This window comes from Phyllobates terribilis, unplaced genomic scaffold (genome assembly GCF_046119375.1).
Source record: "Phyllobates terribilis strain yellow unplaced genomic scaffold, ASM4611937v1 Scaffold_7__3_contigs__length_470593459, whole genome shotgun sequence".
Classification (NCBI taxonomy): domain Eukaryota; kingdom Metazoa; phylum Chordata; class Amphibia; order Anura; family Dendrobatidae; genus Phyllobates; species Phyllobates terribilis.
Window position 1 is genome coordinate 405297914 of NW_027362767.1, and position 23355 is coordinate 405321268.

Consider the following 23355-nt stretch of genomic DNA (forward strand, 5'->3'; position numbering starts at 1 on the left):
ACAGGATATTGACATGCCTGTGAATGTTTTTGGATCATGTCTAATACAGAGGTATAGAAGACTTCTTACGGATTTTCATGACTACCCTAAAAAAAGGTTTGCACCCAAACCCAAATTACATACTTCCTCAAACAACCCTACAGTGAGCTACAATCATGGCCAAAAGTGTTGGCACCCTTGACATTTTTTTTCAGAAAATGAAGTATTTGTCCCAGAAAATTATTGCAATTACACATGTTTTGTTATACACATATTTCCTTTGTAACAACACACACACAAAAAAAAAGCAAACTGGACATAATTTCACACAAAATCCCAAAAAAGGGCAGGACAGAATTGTTGGCACCGTTTCAAAATTGTGGGTAAACAACTTAGTTTCAAGCATGTGGTGCTTGTTCAAACTCACCGGTGGCAGCTTATCCACCATCCGGACTATCCTGCGTTGCAACCTTTCTTCAATTTTTCTCTGCCGCCCACATCCAGGGAGATTAGCTCCAGTGCCATGGGTTGTAAACTTCTTAATTATGTTGCGAACCATGGACAAAGGAACAACATCATCTCTGGAGATGGACTTGTAACCATGAAATTTTTGATATTTTTCAACAATTTTGGTTCTCAAGGCCTCAGACAGTTCTCTTCTCCTCTTTCTGTTCTCCATGCAAAGATTGAGTTAACTTCTCTTCTTTTCATATTGCCCACACCTGTTACTTGTCACAGGTGAGTTTGAATGAGTATCACATGCTTGAAACAAAGTTGTTTACCCACAATTTTGGAAAGGTGACAACAATTTTGTCCGGCCCATTTTTTAGGTTTTGTTAAAAATTATGTCCAATTTGCCTTTTTCTCTCTGTTTTCCTGTGCTACTCGAATACACACAAAGGAAATAAACGTGTGTAACAAAACATGTGTAATTGCAATAATCTTCTGGGATAAATACTTCATTTTCTGGAAAAATTTCAAGGATGTCAACACTTTCAGCCATGACTGTATATTTGGTTCGGTAGACTCTCAGAAGATCCAGGTGTTCCACCTGTTGAAGAATGTAAGACGCAGCCTTATGACATCCGAGTGAATTCGGAATTCTTTGCACCAAGCAGCGACTCCTTCATGTCTCCAGTGCATGATATCATATTACTAATATTGATGACACGACCACCAGGGCTAATTGCTGCCCACTGACATCACAATGCATGTAATGTTATCATCCACTGAGGACAGAATGCGGTGGGAGAAGACGCAGAAGACATGAGGTTGAGAAACCGAGAAGAATTGGCAAAATGTGTTCTTTTTTTATATTCAACTACCGGAAAAAAGCTATTCAAATTCTTGGAAAAGTCTTTAAAGTCAAGAGCTTCACGGTAATGTATCTCGCCTGCAGCCTCGATGGCATCTTTGTACAAGCCGCATGTGATTCTACCTTAGAGGTGACATGATTTTGCTTGTACTTTCTACAGTGCCATAGGACATTGAAGCAGAACTACGACGCTCCGTCATGTCACAGCCGAGCTCGGCTCGCTCGCAGGCGGATGATATATAGTTTGTATGCAATGCTTTAGATATGACAGAAGGTGACATTACTGCAGTTGATTGTATAATTTTTTTCTTTCCTGTAGTCTGATGATGATGGTCTTTTACCATGAAAGTTAGTGCAACCTTGCATTAAACCAATAAATAATTAAATAGTGTAACACAAAGAAGAATTGGATCTTTATCACTCGCAACCGTTTTCTATTGGCTAGACGATAGGGTCCACTAACTTTTCTGGATGTGGCCCATCCAATTGTTACAGGGTAAGAACTAGAGTTCATGCAAAATGATTGCAGGACCCTCTCCTTTCTTCAATTTTTCTCTGCCATCCACGTCCAGGGAGATTAGCTACAGTGTCATGGCTTGTAAACTTCTTGATTATGTTATGCACTGTAGACAAAGGAACATCAAGATCTGTGGAGATGGACTTGTGACCTTCAGATTGTTGATATTTTTCAACATTTGAGGTTCAAGTCCTCAGACAGTTCTCTTCTCCTATTTCTGTTCTCCATGTTTAGTGTGGCACACACAGACACACAATGCAAAGATTGAGTCAACTCCTCTCCTTTTTATCTGGTTTCAGGTGTGATTTTCATATTGCCCATACCTGTTACTTGCCAGGGGTGAATTTGAACGAGCATCACATGCTTGGAACAAAGTTGTTTATCCACAATTTTGGAAAGGTGCCAACAATTTTATCCGGCACATTTTTGGGGTTTTGTGTGAAATTATGTCCAATTTGCCTTTTTTTCCTCTTGTTTTTTTTTTTGTGTTGTTTCAATACACAGAAAGGAAATAAACATGTGTATAACAAAACATGTCTAACTGGCAAGTAATCTCTGCCTACTGGACGGGAGCCTGAGAACTGCCTCTTACCTGCTGGCGTCCATGACCCTTCTTTTGACTAGCCGACCTGGAACAACATCATCATTGATGCGTGATGCCCATGTGATGTCGCACCAGGTCAGCTAATCAAAAGCAGAACCATGGATGAAGGGAGGTAGGAGGAGGTTCTGGTAGAACTGGTCCCTGCAAATAGATTTGAACCAACTCTAGTAATAATATTTCACTTTATTAGTTATTATTTAGTACTACATTTTCCCCATTATTAGATTTTTCCTTGATCATTCGACTTTAGAAGTCATGTTGAACATGGAGTCCAATCTGTGGCTACCATCCATGTTATACAGCAGATTGATGTAGTTTTTTGGGAAAAGATTCATTATAACTTGTAAGAAATTCATTAAAATTCCCGCTTGCTCTGGGTTTAGGAGTCCAGTGGGCAGTCTTATGTGTGTAGCACCGCCCACTGGACTCCTAAGCCCAGTCCAGAGCAAGCAGGAATTTGAATGAATTTCTTACAAGTTATATTGAATCTTTTCCCCACACACAACTATATATCAATCTGCTCCGCTTCTCCAGCTCTACACCAGGCTGCCGGCAGATGAAACTTTAAGAGCAAAATAACAATTTTGTTTTAATATAAAATTGTACTTCCATAACTTATTCGTAGTATAAGACCTATTGTCCACAGATGCACAGATACTATAGTGAGGTTATTCTTCTCATGTCACCACACATGTATCCTTCGTGTTCACATTGAATCCTTTTATGATGTTCATTCCGTGTCTTTAGTTCATCCTTCATCTGGGTAACAAGGTATCATTATAACTCCTAATTACTCTTTTCCTCTGACACAATTGACTTGGCAGATACTCACAAGACAAGCGTAATTGTGTCTTCACGTTGCTTCTTCTCTGTTAGCCGTAACCTCATACTACAATGGCCAATAAAGATCTAAAGAATATTTTTGGGGTTTTTTGCTCTGAGCCACTAACATTTTCTTTCATTCTAGTAACAACTAATGGGCATCATTACAGGACAAGACCTTTAAAGGGTTATTCCCATCTCTAGAGATAAGTATTGTCAGATAGTGCTGGCAAAAAGAAGCGCTTTTGCCATTTACTATTGTCATGCTAGGTATGGGAACAACTAGGGAAAGGGCGAGTGGAGACCCCTAGGCAGATCTAACAACACCCTGACTCCCCTATCATCCCTAAATAGGTTCCGCACCTATTGCCGGGCAGGATACTTAATCCCTTGCTGACCCTAGAGCAATACCCTAGGTAGGGAGGGGAAGGGGTGAGCACTAGTCAGCCCCCACTGCTACTAAAGACAAACAAGGAAAACAGACAAGGGAATACACTTAGATTGAGAAGACACCAGTGAGATCACAACTACAACCCACCAAGGAACCTCAAGAAGAAACTAGCCGACTGCTAGAACTCCAGGCCTAAACAGAGGGATATACTTCTATCACTAGCGACTCTGTGGAGACACTGAGGGTTTTAAAGACCAAGCAAGGGTGTGTCAATTAGCAGAAGGTGGAGATCACTGCTGGGTCCTAGCGAGAGAAGGATATCACACTACTACAGAGATGAAAGAATCAAGAAGGTGTCTGCAAAGCCAAGCGCAGCAACCTTCTATACCTGGATCCAGAACAACTATCTGTCCAACCTGAAACACTCGTGACAACTACGCATTAAAATTTGTAGCCATTCTTGAAGATAACACTTTACATTTCTTTTATTTACATATCGTTGCCTAAGAGACCGACCACCACCGACGTCTTGCTTGTAAGCAATGTGCTGAAGAAGATGGCTGCAGAGAAGAGGTAGCAGTTTGCTCCAGCGATGCTGGCCAGATTCAAAACAGCGCTTATTAGCTTACATGTTCTGCTGTCTAGTAATGGTGGTCGGTCTCTATGGCAACAAGCTGTAAATAAAAGAAAAGTGATAATATCTCAAGAACGGCTGAAAATTTTAATAAGCAGTAAATTGAAAATTGCTTGTATTTACAAGACCTATCCAACAATACCCATATATGAAAATGGGAATAACCCTTTAAACTTCCATGAGACCTTCCGCTCCTTAGAAAAATACACAATAGTACTTGAACCAAGCTAAATAAAAACATACATAATGCTCAAAAATTGAGTAATTCAACTCTTTAACCTTTTCTTGCCTTACGTCATGCAATAATGGTTCTTTCTCCATACAATCACCATCGGGAGAGGAACTTTGACATTAAGCCACACTTCTAAACTGGTAAATGGCATCAGATAAACCTCAAAGTCAGTCGATTAACAGGTTGTCACCTCTCCGACACTTATGGCATGTCGTAACATGCCACACTGTCCAATAGATGTGGGTCCACCAAGAGCTGTCTCTGAAAGATAGAGGCGGCCATGAATGCATAGCTCTCTCCATTGATCTGTATGGGAGATTCAGAATTTTGGAATGGAGAGAGAAACCTCAACCTTGACATTCGTAGCCAGAGTCTTGAGATAGATATGGGTCCCTGGGGATAGGCCATAAATATTCGAGATTTGAATGACTTATTAACCCTTTCCAATAGTGATCTGTGGTGTGAAAAAAGGGAGACATTCCCATGAATCCTGGCACAGAAATAACCAAAATCTGTAAATTTCTAGTCTATATTAATGACTACAAGCAATGCCAGGGTGCCACAATCCATGAGTTCAATGCCATTTCATCCCTACATTTGGGACGTGTAAAATGGCCATCTCACTTTTTTGACCTGAAGGTGAAAAACTCTAACAGCTGTGTACAAAAAGATGAGAAGAATGAAGATTAGATCCCTCCATCCCTCCTCGGTGTAACCAGAAGCTCACTATACATATTCTAGTCATCACAATGTCAACATGAAGCATTGTGTACCTGTATTGCATATACCGTTTCCCAAGACAACATTACAAGTCTACATTCCATCCTTCTCGATGTCTACTCACTTAATGACACTTATGAATACCATGCTGCCCTTTGTCAGTAGACGACCTTCAATTTTCAAGTTTCGTCCTTCCATATTTTTCTACATTCTACTTTCACAATTCCATTATCCCCTGAGTCATTACAACATAGTGTCTCCATGTTACATCCTTTCCAATGCTAAGATCCAACATTTCATTAAATGTTTCTTTCTGAGACACATTCAATTTTCTCCAGTCCATCTTTCTAAAAGCCTCCACACAACATCCTTCCAAACATGAGTTGACAATCTAGCATCGTATTCCATTATGTACTGTACTTACACAAAATCGTATAGTGTTTGCCCAGCCCATAGTTCCTTGTGTCTCATCCTTTCATGAGTACATCATATTTCCAGAAATTTAAACAAAAATTGTCTGAGGGTGCCCACACATAGAAGAGAAAAGTTGGCCAAACTTGCAGATTTTGACAATTTTACTGTATGTTTATGGGGTCATCCTTAATTTTTCAGAGAAGGAAAGACATTGATAGAGGTATCTAGCAGTGGGTCACCCTCCGTCTCTAACCATTGAAAACACATGTACATTCGGCTAATTGGAGTGTGTATGTGTATAGGATGATTGGGAAGAACGAGCGTTCGGCCACCACTATTGAAAGTGTATGAGCACCATGAAACTGTTACCTTTATTACCCTGTGTGGGCTCGTAACATCTTCACGGGACGGGCAGTCTATATTACTCTTCTAGACCTTTCAAACCTAGCTTAGCTTGAACACCTGGTACAGTTTCCTGACTTCTTCTGTATCTTCTTGAATTATATTTTCCTGATCCTGATTACAGGTCTTCACTCCATCTTGACCTTCACGCCTATCTTGTTCTTTCAAATTTACTTCTGGAATCTTTCTTCCTTGACCTTTAGATATTGTCCTTGTCTACATCTTCTGAAACAAACCTTACCTAATACTTTTGGCCAACACAGATCTCCTTCCTGGCATTGACACTTGGTTATGCTGAACCGTTCATTGGTATCATCATCACCATGTACCAACACAATGGTGACTACTCCAAATTTGAAGTCTATATCTCCATGAGTTTGTTAAAAAGGTTGTTTCAAGAAGGCAACCCTAATTTATATGCTTTGTTAGGGCCTACAGACATCATAGAGGGGAATCACAATGTGGGACTCACCACTGTGAGCAAGAAGGGTGAGCCGCTCATTAAGAGTAGCTCTTGGTTTCAGCCAATTCTTGTATTACAAGGACGGACATTAATCTGAATGACAACTTGTAATGCCTGACTTGCTCTAGCTTCCCCAGACAAAATCAGCCATTTCCAGCTAGTGCTGGGAAGGCAAGACCTGATCGCCCTTGTGGCTGAATTTTGAAAGGGGTTGTCTATTATTATACAATCCCTTCTAAAGTTAAGAACAGAAGATTGTTCAAGACTCTGAGTCCTGGATAGTTTTTAAAGAGTAACTGCACTTTTGGAAAACTCCTGGGGATATCAGAAGTTTTTGATCATTTGGGATCTGAGTTTGGTTGCTGAAAAAGTCTACAAAGTCTGTCTCAAGTTTCAAAGGAGAGCCACTCTTGGAACTTTCCCTTCATTTTAGTGATCGGTGGCCGTCCCAGCAGCTGGATCTTTACCGATCAAAGCTTTTCACATGTTTCTTAGATATTTCATATTTTACTAAAAGCTCAGGTACTCTTTAACTCCAAACTAATTGGGATTCTTGAGACTCTGATATCTGCTGAGTTGTCCAAACATTCTGTCTATTCTCCATCCATCTCAGAGTCATCACAGTTTTCCATGTTTTCTAAACCACCTTTACAGTCCACGAAATAACTGTAGTCCGTACAATCCATTAACTTATACAACATACTATCTCTATATTCCAGATTTACAGCGTCTTCTCCTCTGATTCCAGCCATTGTCCAGAACAATGTTCCTTCTCCCATGTTCTCTACCAGTATTAACAAGGAAAAACGTTTGGAATTGTATCAGCACATATCTTTAAATATAGGATTTGTATTGATCATATTCTTTGTGTAATGCCACTATGAAGCAATTATGTTACTCAATGAGATATTTTAAGGGTTATTAAATCCATAAATTTCTGAAGGAAGGAAGCTGAGAAAACGTCTCTCGTTATTATCTCATCTATGGAGACCTCAATCTGCCATTTAACACTATCTAACATTGACCTTTCAGCAGCTTTTTGGAAGCTTAGCTGAAATAGCTAATAGCCAAGAATTCTTCATGTTTTCAATTTTTCTCACGAGAATTGTGCTAAAACAGCACAAATATGTTGAGCTCGAGAGCTTTTACAACCAGAGACAATTTTAATACAGGCTCCTTTTGCATTGATTCAACTAGAAGAAGAAAACAGTGATGAGTCTCATAAACCTTCCTGTATCGACAGAATTTTACTATGGTAACACAATGGACATGGGACAACAAGGACTTGGGGACATACATTAGAATCTAGGACTCCATGAAATCCAATTGAGAGCCATTATAGACAAATAGAGAAGACTTGGCAAAGAGGGGAATCTTCCCAAAATGACCAACTGAGCAGCCTTCAACGATCAACCCAAGGGCACTGCAACATCTATGAAGTCACAAAACAGCTCAGAAGAACATTGTCTCATTTGCTCATGGCTCCACAATCTCAAAATGTAGAAGTTAGTATATCAATGATCTCCTTGTTTATGCAAAAAAATTTATTTTTTTCAATTTTAGACACCTATCCACAGGATAGGTAATTATTTGCTAATCACTGTGGATTAGTCCATTGAGAAACCTACCGATCTCGAGATCGGTTCTCTGAGATGCACTTTCATTGCCTATACCTTATTAACTTAAAATTGAGTCTGTTGTCATTCTGGTATGATGTCTATTAGAAAAATTGTGCTGAAAGCACCTCTGACCCTCCAATTCAAATGTGAACGTACAAAGATATAACCAAAGATGATCGAGTCTCCCAAAATTTCGGACAGATTTGCTCCAAAGTCTACAGATTTGTTTTGGTCTTTTGGTCTGAATAAAAGTCGTACAAATCGAAAGGGGCCTCGAAAAAAACTTTTATTAGGCTCTGAGGTCTCTCGAGGGTTGGGAAGGGGTCTAAAATAATACCCGATTACAATCACCTGTCATGCCGCACAGCTTCCTGTCTAGTCCTCCACTTGCTTCCTCCAAAAGAAGACCAAAGACAGTGAGCAGGGGATCGGGTGGGAAGCTGTGGTGGCAGGAAAAGTGATAGCCGGGCCTAGGGCAGAAGAGTTTAAGCGGTTTTGATTTGGAAGAGGAAAGGCCTACCAAACACCTCTGGCGGTGGCTTATCTACTATGAATCCAAATGGATCATTCATCATCTCGAATCAGGAGGTTCCCATACCCGTTAGATAGTCAACTGTTGTTGTTGACATCAGATGCTTCTGCTCACATTAATCTAATGTGTATGGGCAATTGGAGTCTTTCCCAGATATCTTAATAAAATACAGTACCAAAAAAAAATGAGTATACACATTGTACCTACCTCTTACCAGCGCAAGGATGTTACATCTTGGATTTAAGAATCAAAGTCGCCATCAAGTATACATTGCAACATGGGAGCTTAGTTGGATCTGAAAATCAAATAGACATTTATGAGAGTCATAAAGATTCCAGTGCGTAAATCACTCAGGTTATGTAACAATGAGCAGAAATGAATCTAATAAACCTTTTAGATCTGCATTTCATTGTATGAAAAGATGACTTTATACTCTGCTAACCAAGTTGGTAATAAAAGCAACATTTTACTGTATACTCCTGACAGTTCTCATGATTAAGTCTTAAATCGTACAAGCCCAAGAAGAACGGAGAAGATTCCCGGCACCGAAGATCAATACTGTGTTCTAGTTTAGAGAAATGGATTTAAATACAGATTATTAAGTGAGCCTAAGACACAATGTATCATCGCCGGGGCATTTTTTAAGCCTGAATATGCACTTTAGTTGCTGAGCGGAAGAAAAGTATAAAAACCAAGAGCAAAAGGCATATGGGACCCAGAAGAATGGAAAATGGCACCAGTGAGGGGGAAAAAGCCAGGAGGTAATGTCGCCATCTGCTCCTAGAGGTGATTGGAAGGGGATTTCAACCTCTGCGCCCTCCTCAGAGGCGTAACTTAAAGCTCCTGGGATCCAATACAAATTCTATAGTTGGGCATCTCTTGTGTCATTTACATTTACATATACTCTATGTAACAATTCTCCCAGAATATCCAGGAGGCTTCTAGAATTTGAGCAGATCTCAAACACTCAGAAAAAAAGCAAATTTCTTGAGCCATGCTGAACCTGCTATAAAATAGAGTTGGGATACAGTGCATAGACAGGAAGGAAATTGGGCAAATAGAGGCAGGGACGACATGTAAAGAGGAGGAGAATGAGCGTAGAGGGACGTATCTTGTGAATTGCCAAAATTTGCCTTCAGATGAAAATTGATATTCCTTCAAAAGTTAGCAGGTATGCATTTACAAAACATTGGGCACAGGCAAAACTGCAAAATTCTGCACCGACTGTAATCATGCCACTATCCATTCTGTACCGAAGTGTTGGCATTTAATGGCAGAAGGTGTCTTGGTTTTATATATGTTGTCTGTAGTCACGACAACCAGCAGTAGGGATAAAAATGTAGATTTATTGTCTACGCGTTTCAGAGTGCACCCAATCCTTCCTCAGGACAACCATGAATGTTATGTATAGTTGTCCTGAGGAAGGAGTCGGGGGACTCTGAAACATGTAGACAATAAACCTACATTTTTATCCTTACTATGTATCGTTGTCCTGAGGAAGGAGTCAGTGGACTCTGAAACATGTAGACAATAAACCTACATTTTTATCCTTACTATGTATGGTTGTCCTGAGGAAGGAGTCGGTGGACTCTGAAACATGTAGACAATAAACCTACATTTTTGTTCTTACTATGTATGGTTGTCCTGAGGAAGGAGTCGGTGGACTCTGAAACATGTAGACAATAAACCTACATTTTTATCCTTACTATGTATGGTTGTCCTGAGGAAGGAGTCGGTGGACTCTGAAACATGTAGACAATAAACCTACATTTTTGTCCTTACTATGTATGGTTGTCCTGAGGAAGGAGTCAGTGGACTCTGAAACACGTAGACAATAAACCTACATTTTTATCCTTACTATGTACGGTTGTCCTCAGGAAGGAGTTGGTGGACTCTGAAACATGTAGACAATAGGTGTTGGTTGTAGGTGTTGTTTTTCACACAACCCTTTCAGGTGAGCGGTTCTATTACATCTTTACCAATTATTTACATGGATACAACCCTATTGCACTCTTGCATTTTTTCATCGATTTTATATATGCCACTGCCAAGAGATCTTCATTAGGTCTTTATAACTTTATACTTATCCAATTTCTGTATCAGTTATCCTTTTTGTCAAAGAGGGGCCGCCATGGACAACTACAGGGGAAGAAAGTATCATATGTCAGCAATTTAAGTAATACTTAGATGACTGAAGTCCATAAGAAGGGGCCAATGAAAGGTATTCCAGGTGCGGGAACGCCTTAAAATTACAAGGCTCTAATAAACTATTTTTCCCCTTTTGGATGCCCATTTTTTTTTGTATTAACATTTAACGAGTAAAAATGGAAAATAAAACGGAAAATGAGGGGGATTTTTGGGCCAAAGCGGGCAACTATTCTAGGCACTACTGTCAAGATACAAGAAGTTGAAGCAGTGCAGATGCAGTGAAGTCATCTTTGGGCTTCAGCTAAAGTATCTGCAAATGAAGCTCATGCAATATTCAATTTGCCCAGTATGTGATGATGTCTCATCCACCTTTATTCAGAGGAATCTGGGAAAAATCAATTTTGATTAAAACAATCAGGTTTTATCAGGTTTATGCAGTCCAGGATCCTTCCATTGTCACCTCTTTTTCACGATATCACGTGGCTAACACTTAAGTCTTCATAGCTTGAAGTTTTCTTAGTGTCACCTAGTCAATACTTACACAGTTCTGCACCAAGTCGACACATAATAGACCCAACATTATTTTTATTTTCCTGTGTGGACTATAGGTATGCACAAGGGAAATTATAAACTGCATTTAGGACAAGGTTATTATTAGTGCATGCAGCTCTATAAAAGAGGGAATGGCTGGGCTGCTGGGAGCAGGAACTGCTGCTCTGGAGCTTGCAGAAGGGGCTGCATTAATTTTATTGAAAGACAATTACTCTCCTAAGAAGATCAGCTCCATGTCTTGGGTTACTAGGTTACTAATGGTAAGTTTAGGTTTGCCATTTTTGCATAAATGCAGCAAAGACGAGTATGGTCATTTTTATGATGCATTACTGGGTCTTACATACTTAACTCATCAGGTGTCAGGAGATGCAACAAATATCTATAATGTCAGCAATAAACTTGCTTATCGGTTATATACGGAGAACTTCTGGTTAAAAAAAAACCTGTGTCAGTCTGCAAGAAAACTGCAACTTGGAGAAGGATGTAGGTTCTACTTTCCAAATATTAGCCTAAATAATGATTTTAAAGTGTTCTTCTCATTTTATCTTCTCCGGCATATAGACAACATAGAGGCAGAACTGAGAGCCGTCAAAAACAGTGTTTCTCAGTGAACCCAGCTTGTCCGTATAGTACATAGTCGGCCATTCAAATGGAAAAGTTTGGTCAGTTGCAGCTTTCCTGTGGATTATAGCTAATCCCTGGGGATGGTTTTAACTAAATAAAGGGTTTTCTCATACTTTTTTATGTCCTATTTTTATGGGAATGTCCCTATAAACTGATGCCAAATGGATTGACTATTCCTGGGTAGAGCAAGTGGAGCTTAAAATTGTCCTGCAAATGGAGATTCAAATGTTGGGATGTATGGTTGTCCTCGGGTGGCTAAGTCACTGTACAGATCTAAATCCATGTGCTCATTCACTCTCCCATCTCCAATCTATCCTAAATGCAGGAGCCAGGATCATATTTCTGTCCAATCGCTACACTGTTGCCACCACTCTGTGCCAGCATTTGCACTGGTTGCCCACAGAGTCCAAATATAAACGTATCGCTCTCACCCACAAAGTTCTTCACAGTTCTGCACCATCCTTCATCGCCTCCGTCATCTCCGTTTACCACCCTACCCGTCCTCTTCGTTCTGCTAACGTCCTAAGATTAACATCCTGTATAATACAAACATCCCACAAAGCAGGGGGCTGCACGGTGGCTCAGTGGTTAGCACTGCAGCTGGGGTCCTAGATTCAAATCCCACTAAGGACAACATCCATGATGAGTTTGTATGTTCTCCCCGTGTTTGTGTGGGTTTCCTCCGCGTTCTTTGGTTTCCTTCCACACTCCAAAGACATACTGATAGGGAATCTAGATTATGAGCCCCAATGGGGACAGTGCCCATAATGTCTGTAAAGCTTTGTGGAATTAATGGCGCTGTATAAGCGAATAAAATGAATTAAAATAAAAATGAGATAAAAAGACAAAATGCATTTTCAGTTGCTTCACTTTTTATTTTAGATATAGTGGGACAAAAATAAAGTTATGCAGGTGGTTATAAAGCTTATAGAAAAGAGAGGTTCTACCACTAACAAAGCTCTCTGAATAATTATTGAGACGATTTTACACTTTAGGTTTTTTACCCAATATTTGCAGAACCGGCAAAACACAATGCAGCCCTCGCTTGTGGCATCAAGAGGTATTTTATTTTGTAACGTTGTGCGGATAACTTCTTTACAAAACTCAATTAAAAGCTCAAATTCTATTCTCAAACAATTATTATTCCTCACTACCGCAATGATTGATGTGTCACGTACGTTTGGCAAAATAAGTGTTGTAATAAAATGTGTTTCATCCGATTAAAAAAGAGAAAAAAAAACAGCTCGCCCTCCGTGAAGTCGATAAATCCATGAGCACGCAGTCATCGCTCTGCTGGCGCTTGGCAATGTAGATTGAAAGATCAAGATGACTCAGTTCACCGGAAATCGACGTATAAAATCCCAAAAATTTTATTATTTCTTACTTGGATAAAACATAGTGAAAATCACAATCCATTCAAAATCAGAGGGAGTGCAGGGGGGTACAGTACTTGTTAAATTCCCAGACGCGTTTCGAACATAATGTTCTTAAACTTGGTATGCCTCCTAATTCTCTATCGTACAGTTTTTGCCACTACACAGCCACGTCAGACACAAACCAGCTGGCTGCCCACTGTATTTTTATAGTGGTAAACCGAACTGCTGCTTCCGGGGCTGCCATTGCTGGCCCTACACTGCCACACATCTCCTTGCCTGCCCCGTCCTATTTGTCTACCATGCGGCTTCTGCTGCTACCACTGCACAGCAACGCGTTTCACACATCTGCTTGCTTCACATTATGTTTCATAGTTATAAACTTACTAATGACACAAAACAAAATCTCTCCAGGGTACACAGACATCAAACTGCTCACAAAATCGGGTTAATTATTTGAAAGGCTTGTTGGCAACAAGCCATTATGTCTTCAATTTGAAAGTATATATCAGTCTGTTCATGCTCCCTGAAAAAAGGGATAATTCTTGTAAGGCTTGATAAAAAGCCTTGCCAATTGTTTAATCATTTTAAGAATGTCAAAGCTGTTGAGCATTTCAAAAAGGGATCATTTTTTCACCAATTGTTCTTCTCATTACAGCCCTCCTGTTTTTGCTTCCTAAATAAAGGGATAATTTTGGACGTCTTGTAAAAAAGCTATTGCTTCTTCACTTAGCAAAGAAAAAATCTTTTGAAACTCCCAAAACAAGGATATTTTTTGCACCACCTTGTGTAAAAAAAGCCACAGTTTCTTCTTTTTCAACCATATGCATGCATCTGCTTGCAAAAAGGGATAATTTTTGGACTGTTTCTACAATTTAAGTAGCCTAACAAGTCTGATATTTGCAGTGTGTTGTTAAATAGCAAGTTATTTACCAACGACTACCATTCTTTTTCATCTACCCAGATAGGTTGAGGTCACTTAGACATTAATAAAGCTAGATTTGCATTAAAGAGCTCAAAAGACATTCAAAACAGTCAGGGTGTTGTTCACCTATTTTAAGGGTAATTAGAGGCTTTGCAGTATTGAGATTTGCAGCAAATGTACTTGCCACAATTTGTATTATTTAGGAAAATTCAGCAAAGCTGTTAAATTTGAAGTTCAGATGGTTTGATCTTCTCTACCTGGTTCTGATGGATCTCTGCTCCCCCCCCCACCATTCTCTCAGTGCTAGAGATAGCAGGGGGAAGGTGTACACAGATCTGCAATGTAGAAATGTACAGCAGAGAAACCAGGCAATAGAGGAAAGCAGATGAAAAGGAGAAATGCAGATAAAAGCTGTGCTGATTTAAGAGCTAATGAAGAAAGCTGTGCCATAGATATGCACATAGATCCAGCCTATATAACAGAGAGAGACACTCACACAAGAGAAAAATCTGAATCCAGCCTATATAACAGGGAGAGTAACTCACACAAGAGAAAAATCTGAATCCAGCCTATATAACAGGGAGAGTAACTCACACAAGAGAAAAATCTGAATCCAGCCTATATAACAGGGAGAGTAACTCACACAAGAGAAAAATCTGAATCCAGCCTATATAACAAGGAGAGTAACTCACACAAGAGAAAAATCTAAATCCAGCCTATATAACAGGGAGAGTAACTCACACAAGAGAAAAATCTGAATCCAGCCTATATAACAGGGAGAGTAACTCACACAAGAGAAAAATCTGAATCCAGCCTATATAACAGGGAGAGTAACTCACACAAGAGAAAAATCTGAAACTAGGATAAGGTTGCAAACTGCATAACAGGTGGATGAAAGAATGAAGATTGTAAAATGAAAAAAACTAAAGGTAATCTGACAAAGAAATAAATGTTTTTTAGGCATGGCTGGTTTTAGTATAATAAACGGAGGCATATTCACCTTCCTGGACCCATCTAGCACAGGGTACTCCGAAGGTCTGTGCCGGATCCAGATCGATGTTTGCTGCATTTTGAGGTCAACAGGACCTGTAATTGGCTGCAGTTGTCAAGTGACTATAAGAAGGTGTCTTTGGATGATGATGTACTAAGCAACTGATTGCTGTAGCCAATCACAGGCTGCAGCGGTCCTTTTGATTTCTGAAACGAGCAGATATTACTTCTGAGCCTGGTGCAGACCTGCAGAATGACTTGTGGTAAATCTGTGGGGTGTGGGAAGGCGAGTATGCCTCTGCTTATTGTTTGCAATCATCTATGCCTACAAATATATATATATTTTAGTGTTGGAAAACCCCCTAAGCCAGGGATGTCAAACTCAAACACACAAACCGTCAAAATGAAAAGCTTGGACAAAGTTGAGGGCCAACCAGTATACAGTATAATGGGCCCCACATAGTCCTCCATACAGTATAATGTGCCCCACATAGTCCTCCATACAGAATAATGGGCCCCACATAGTCCTCCATACAGTATAATGGGCCCCACATAGTCCTCCATACAGTATAATGGGCCCCACATAGTCCTCCATACAGAATAATGGCCCCACAAAGTCCTCCATACAGTATAATGGCCCCCACATAGTGCTCCAAACAGTATAATGAGCCCCACATAGTCCTCCATACAGAATAATGGCCCCACAAAGTCCTCCATACAGAATAATGGTCCCCACAAAGTCCTCCATACAGAATAATGGGCCCCACATAGTCCTCCATAGAGAATAATGGCCCCACATAGTCATCAATACAGTATAATTGGCCCGACATAGTCCTCCATACAGTATAATGGGCCCCACATAGTCCTCCATACAGTATAATGGCCCCACAAAGTCCTCCATACAGAATAATGGGCCCCACAAAGTCCTCCATAGAGAATATTGGGCCCCACATAGTGCTCCATAGAGAATTATGGCCTCACATAGTCATCAATACAGAATAATGGGCCCCACATAGTCCTCCATACAGAATAATGGCCCCACATAGTCCTCCATACACAATAATGGCCCCACGTAGTCCTCCATACAGTATAATGGCTCCACATAGTCCTCCATACAGAATAATGGGCCTCATATAGTCCTCCATAAAGAATAATGGGCCCCGCATAGTCCTCCATACAGAATAATGGCCCCACATAGTCCTCCAAACAGAATAATGGGCCCCACATAGTCCTCCATACAGAATAATGGGCCCCACATCGTCCTTCATACAGAATAATGGACCTCACATAGTCCTCCATACAGAATAATGGTCCCACATAGACTTCCATACAGAAAAATGGGCCCCACATAGTCCTCCATACAGTATAATGGCCCCACATAGTCATCCATACAGTATAATGGCCCCACATAGTCCTCCTACAGTATAATGGGCCCCACATAGTCCTCCATAAAGGATAATGGGCCCCACATAGTCTTCCATACAGTATAATGGGCCCCACATAGTCCTACATACAGGATAATGGGCCCCACATAGTCTTCTATACAGTATAATGGGCCCCACATAGTCCCCCATACAGCATAATGGGCCCCACATAGTCCTCCATAAAGGATAATGGGCCCCACATAGTCTTCCATACAGTATAATGGGCCCCACATAGTCCTACATACAGGATAATGGGCCCCACATAGTCTTCTATACAGTATAATGGGCCCCACATAGTCCCCCATACAGCATAATGGGCCCCACATAGTCTTCCATACAGTATAATGGGCCCACATAGTCCTGCATACAGAATAATGGGCCACACATAGTCCTCCATACAGTATAATGGGCCCCACATAGTCCTCCATACAGTATAATGGGCCCCACATAGTCCTCCATAAAGGATAATGGGCCCCACATAGTCTTCCATACAGTATAATGGGCCCCACATAGTCCTCCATACAGCATAATGGGCCCCACATAGTCCTCCATACAGCATAATGGGCCCCACATAGTCTTCCATACAGCATAATGGGCCCCACATAGTCCTCCATAAATAATGGGCCCCACATAGTCCTTCATATAGTATAATGGGCCCCACAAAGTCCTCCATACAGAATAATGGCCCCACATAGTCCTCCATAGAGTATAATGGGCCCCACATAGTCCTCTATACAGAATAATGGCCCCACATAGTGCTCCATACAGTATAATGGGCCCCACATAATCCTCCATATAGAATAATGGGCCTCACCCTGCATAATCCTCCATACAGTATAATGGGCCCCACAAAGTCCTCCATGCAGAATAATGGGCCCCACATAGTCCTCCATACAGAAAAATGGCCCCACACAGTCCTCCATACTAAATAATGGGCCCCACATAGTCCTCCATACAGAATAATGGGCCCCACATAATCCTCCATACAGAATAATGGCCCCACATAGTCCTCCATACAGTATAATGAGCCCCACATAGTTCTCCATACAGAATAATGGCCCCACATAGTCCTCCATACAGAATAATGGGCCCCACATAATCCTCCATACAGAATAATGGGCCCCACATAGTCCTCCGTACAGAATAATGGGCCCCACATAGTCCTCCATACAGAATAATGGGCCCCACATAGTCCTTCATACAGTATAATGGTCCCCACATAGTCCTCCTGCAAGTGTCATGGCTGTTCGCCATATTCGGCGAGCACCCGAGCGTGCTCGCCGAAAGGGTTAATGAGGCATACTCGATCATCATTAGTCATTACCTACTGTGAATGGTGGATCCTGTGTTATCTACTGTATATAGAGGTGTTATCAGTCATTGTACAGGAGGAGGAGGAGGTGAGCTGTGACATCCCCTATTGTGAATGGTGGATCCTGTGTTATCTACTGTATATAGAGGTGAGATCAGTCATTGTAAAGGAGGAGGTGAGCTGTGACATCACCTATTGTGAATGGTGGATCCTGTGTTATCTACTGTATATAGAGGTGTTATCCGTCATTGTACAGGAGGAGGAGGTGAGCTGTGATATCACCTATTGTGAATGGTGGATCCTGTGCTATCTACTGTATATAGAGGTGTTATCAGTCATTGTACAGGAGGAGGAGAAGGTGAGCTGTGACATCACCTATTGTGAATGGTGGATCCTGTGTTATCTACTGTATATAGAGGTGTTATCAATCATTGTACAGGAGGAGGAGGAGGTGAGCTGTGACATCACCTATTGTGAATGGTGGATCATGTGTTATCTACTGTATATAGAGGTGTTATCAATTATTGTACAGGAGGAGGAGGAGGTAAGCTGTGACATCACTTATTGTGAATGGTGGATCCTGTGTTCTCTACTGTATATAGAGGTGTTATCCGTCATTGTACAGGAGGAGGAGGTGAGCTGTGATATCACCTATTGTGAATGGTGGATCCTGTGCTATCTACTGTATATAGAGGTGTTATCAGTCATTGTACAGGAGGAGGAGAAGGTGAGCTGTGACATCACCTATTGTGAATAGTGGATCCTGTGTTATCTACTGTATATAGAGATGTTATCAATTATTGTACAGGAGGAGGAGGAGGTGAGCTGTGACATCACCTATTGTGAATGGTGGATCATGTGTTATCTACTGTATATAGAGATGTTATCAATTATTGTACAGGAGGAGGAGGAGGTGAGCTGTGATATCACCTATTGTGAATGGTGGATCCTGTGCTATCTACTGTATATAGAGGTGTTATCAGTCATTGTACAGGAGGAGGAGGAGGTGAGCTGTGACATCACCTATAGTGAATGGTGGATCCTGTGTTATCTACTGTATATAGAGGTGTTATCAGTCATTGTACAGGAGGAGGAGGTAAGCTGTGACATCACCTATTGTGAATGGTGGATCCTGTGTTATCTACTTTATATAGAGGTGTTATCAGTCATTCTAATCCTGTTTGTGACGATCATGTGACTGCTGAAAAGTCATCTGTACAGAAGAATACGTATGAGTCTAGTTTTAGGCTTAGTGGCCAGTGTAAAAATGTCATTATTTTTATATAAATAGTGTTATTGAAAATTTAAAAAAAAAAAAAAAAAAAACTTAAAAACAAGAAAAATATATATAATTGCCATATAAATCAGATTTGAACAATTGGTTCATTTTCTGAGTACATGTTCTGTTTAATCCATGAAAATAAATGGAGAAGAACATTTCTTTTCTTTTAGTTTATCTGAGGTTCTCTTCTATTAAGCAATTATTCCATGTTCATGGCTGTACTAATATCTGCTCTATCTGAATATTCTGCAATTATTCCTTTGTGCCCCCGGGGCATAATTATGTGGATTTCCATTACAGGCGCACAGATAATTAAGTGGTACACAAAACTCCATGTCCAATTCACAATGTATAGTTGTATCTGCCACACGTGTTTGCCCATCAAACCTTACATCCCAAAAGTATTAATGATGTTAATAATCCATTGTAGCCCAGTATCACAAAGTAACGGAATACTCATTTTTCGATTCCAGACAAGATCCTATAGAGATACAATATGGTACTGACTTGCGTCCGATGGGGAGAGAGATGCAGATTTTGGATCGGGGTCCAGAAGCTTTATACTTCCCCTCGATAGACACTCGATGGAGATAATCCAGTGATTTCTTATATTTATGACTAGAGAGGAGTTGATAAATGTCACAATCATTTCTCAGTCTTCATCTCATGATAGATAAATTATATCCTGACCGTCATAACTCTCTATGTGGAAAGAGAAATAATGTACTGAATTTGTATCTAGAGAAATTAGGAGCCATTAATGAAATCTGTGAAAAAAAAATAAAAGTGGACAACATCTTCAATTAAAAAATGTGGCTTAACTTGCACTACCAGTCACAGCCTCTGGTCAATGGTGGCGCTGTTTGTGGATGAAAGCAGCTTTGTTTCTTTAATCTCATACAATCGTGACCATACTACTAAGGGTGAAATCACGGATATTTAATGTGAAATGTTTCGCTTTAGCGACCTCAGGTGTTTGATTACTTGAAGAAAATAAAGCAGGTAAATCTTCTACTTTACCAAACCATTTATATGACTGTGTAGCCCTTTAAAATATAAGCAATTTGATCACTTTATGGCCCCAAAGTGATGTATCAGCAGTGAGAAATCGCATTTTGAAATTTAGTATAAATGTGTCTGGAAATGCGTTGGGACGTGACGATGCACTTACAGCTCCTCAGCCTCACGCTGTATAGGGAATACAGCATGAGACTGAGGAGCTGTAAGTGCATTGTCTGCCTAGCACCAGTCTCCTCTGGATAATTGACAATTCATTGGCTCCGATACAAACCAGGGAGGCTGAGGAGCTGTAAGTGCAATGTCACGGCCAACGCGTTTCCAGACACACATATATACAGATCTTTAAAACACGATTTCTTGCTCTGGGTTTATAAAAAGATCAACTTACTTATCTTTTAAAGGGCTACACAGACATAAAAATGGTTTGGGGGTGTAGAAGTTTCTGACAGGTTCCCTTTAAAATTCAGTTTTCGTTATGACAACCTTGTCGTGGGTCTCAGTTAATAAAACATGGGGATTTCTGAAATCTCATAGATTTGTTGGTACTGCTAAAAGCAGCTGTTAATTTGCATAAAAAAAACGCTGCAAAAATGCAACGTGTGAACATAGCCTAACTCATTTCAGGAGAACTTGCATCAGAATGTCTGTGTCAGCCTCTGGCTCCTCCCTCTCCATAGGATTTTGAAGGCACTAACTGTCATTTCCTATCTCAGTAATGGGAAAATCTGTCGTTGTATTTGGGGTGCCCTGGGCCAAAGAGGGGTGGTATTTAGACAAAACGATCAAGAAATAGGCATTCCCTGTTGGGATTGGGGTATTCCAAAAACACAGATCTGCATTTTTTGACTCCTTTGACCTACAGGGGTGATCTATAGGGATGATATGTATCCACACTATGGGGTAAGAAAGTGTCTAAAAGAAAAAATTGGCACAGTTCAGCTTTCATTTTTCAACAGTGCTTTAGGAAATGAAATCTGCACTGTGATTGGCTGCTATAGGCAAAAAAATAGTTTTCCTTTCAGACAGTGTCATAAAAATCCACTGATGTGGATTGAAATGTGATGTTATTAGCTTAAAGTACCAAAATTTTGTCCTCTGGGGGCTGTCAGCTCTGTGTGGAGTGACTGGTCCGATAATACATAAATTGGCCCCTCTAGGGAGTAGCTATAATAAATATCTATCATATCTATTCACTCCTGCCTTTATTATGCTGAAATATCATCTCAAAATGCAATTGCCCAATATCTAATGTGGTTGCAAAGTATTTAAAGGGGATTTGTCACTTGCCATAAATGTAAATATTTTTTACCTGGTGTAAATGCCGCTGTTCTCCTGAATCCGGCGATGTTTTTCTTTTGTTTCTGCGCCTCTCCGTCCCTGAGATATGGCCTCCTCTTCTCCGAATATAAATATAGTGGGTGTGGTTGTTTACTCCTCCCTGTGGGTGTGCTGTATAGGCCACACCCAGTTAGACAACAAGACTAGACTTACATACAGGGAAGAAGAGGCCATATCTCAGGAATGGAGAGGAGCAGGAACAAAAGAAAAACATTGCCGGATTCAGGAGAAGAGCGGCATTTACATCAGGTATAAAAAATACATATTTTTGGAATGTGACAGATTTCCTTTAAAAAGGCTGTACACATATTTTAGTTGGCTGCCATGTAGAATGTTAGACATTTTCATTGGTGACCATTGCCCCCTTTCACATCTCCTCAAAAGCTCAATTGAACCCCAAAGACCCTATCTAATGAGGGAAATACTTGAGGAGTATTGGAGGAACTTGGAATCCTATAGGAGTGGGGGAATATACATTTTATCTGGGAGAGTTGGCAATTATGGGTGTACAGGATTAAAAAAAAATAAAAATGGCGCCACACGTGCTTACAGGTTGTATGTGGTATTGCATCTCAGAACCACCCACATAAATGGAGCTGAGTTGTAATACGACACACAACCCATGGACAGGGGTGGCGCTGTTTCTGAAAGACAACAGCTGTGTTTCTCTCCCATCAGTGAAGAGTGCAGCACAAAATAGCTGCCAGGAAACGTATAAGCGAGCGATTCCCGCTAACCAGATTTTCCTGAACATAACTCCTCTCCTGATCTCCCGATTACTGTTTGCTATTACACAGGAGACACAGGAAAAACTGCTTTCCTTCAGCAGATGAGTCTGCGAGCTTCTAAATGTGACTGTTGAATAAATGAAATTCACTGGAGCATAATGGTGGAAATGAAAAGGAGACATTATAGCCTGAAATGGCTTCCTGCGCGTTCTAACATTTCTGCTCAGCGAAAAAGTCAGTAATTGTGTATTTATTGTATGTACAGCCTGCTGGAACAATAACACCGCAGGAGACAGAGAACAGACTGTCAGGCGGGCGCTGAACTCATCAAACAAACTCAGCTCTGCTACACCTGCCCAAACTTTTCTATATAGAATATAATATGAACTGTGGATCTCCTCCAGATCCATACATTGCCGTAATTCTCTTAACAGGCTGCATGTCACGTTTCAACCACTAGGTGGCCACATACAGACACAAATAGCAGAAACCTCACCCGACAGAGTGCCGCAAAATATTTTTTTTCCCTCAAAGTTGCTCATTTGGTACCAGTCAACCCCAGATATCAAAGGAAAGATAGAGAAAGGCACATTTGAATGTCCTTACCCTTTTCAATGATTAAAAAGAAGCAGGGGTGTAGCTATTAAAGGGGCAGAGGTGGCCTAAAGACACCAATATTATATGTGAATATCATACTTTGCAATAGTCCAAAATTGGCCAGGACTATCCCAAATGTTCAAAAATGATCCCAGCAAATTGTGACATTTTCCGGTCCAAAAAATGGAAAGTTTTTGTAAACCAGTCACTGTTTTAAGTCGGTGGGGGCCCAGGTGCAAATTTTGCATTAGTGGTCAAGTTAATCCTCTGATTGCCCACACTGATACAACTGTAACAAAACCTCAAATATTAGGTCTGTTTAGGTTTAAGCTTTAAAATCATATTTTTAAAATGTTCTTATTCAATGACAGTATGCAGAGCTCTTGGAAATGTTGGTT

The 23355-nt window shown here is 40.5% G+C and overlaps 1 protein-coding gene across 2 annotated transcripts in view; it reads right to left on the reverse strand.

Moving 5' to 3' along the window:
- LRFN1 (leucine rich repeat and fibronectin type III domain containing 1) overlaps window positions 1-23355 on the reverse strand; it is a 300005-nt gene that overhangs the window by 76507 nt on the left and 200143 nt on the right. The window contains exon 2 of one of the 2 annotated variants that reach the window (XM_073641697.1): window positions 8859-8939. The gene's annotated coding sequence lies outside the window, so the exon portion shown is untranslated. Of the gene's footprint in view, window positions 1-8851; window positions 8940-23355 lie in introns of both variants that reach the window. The other variant, XM_073641696.1, reaches the window with a different exon arrangement.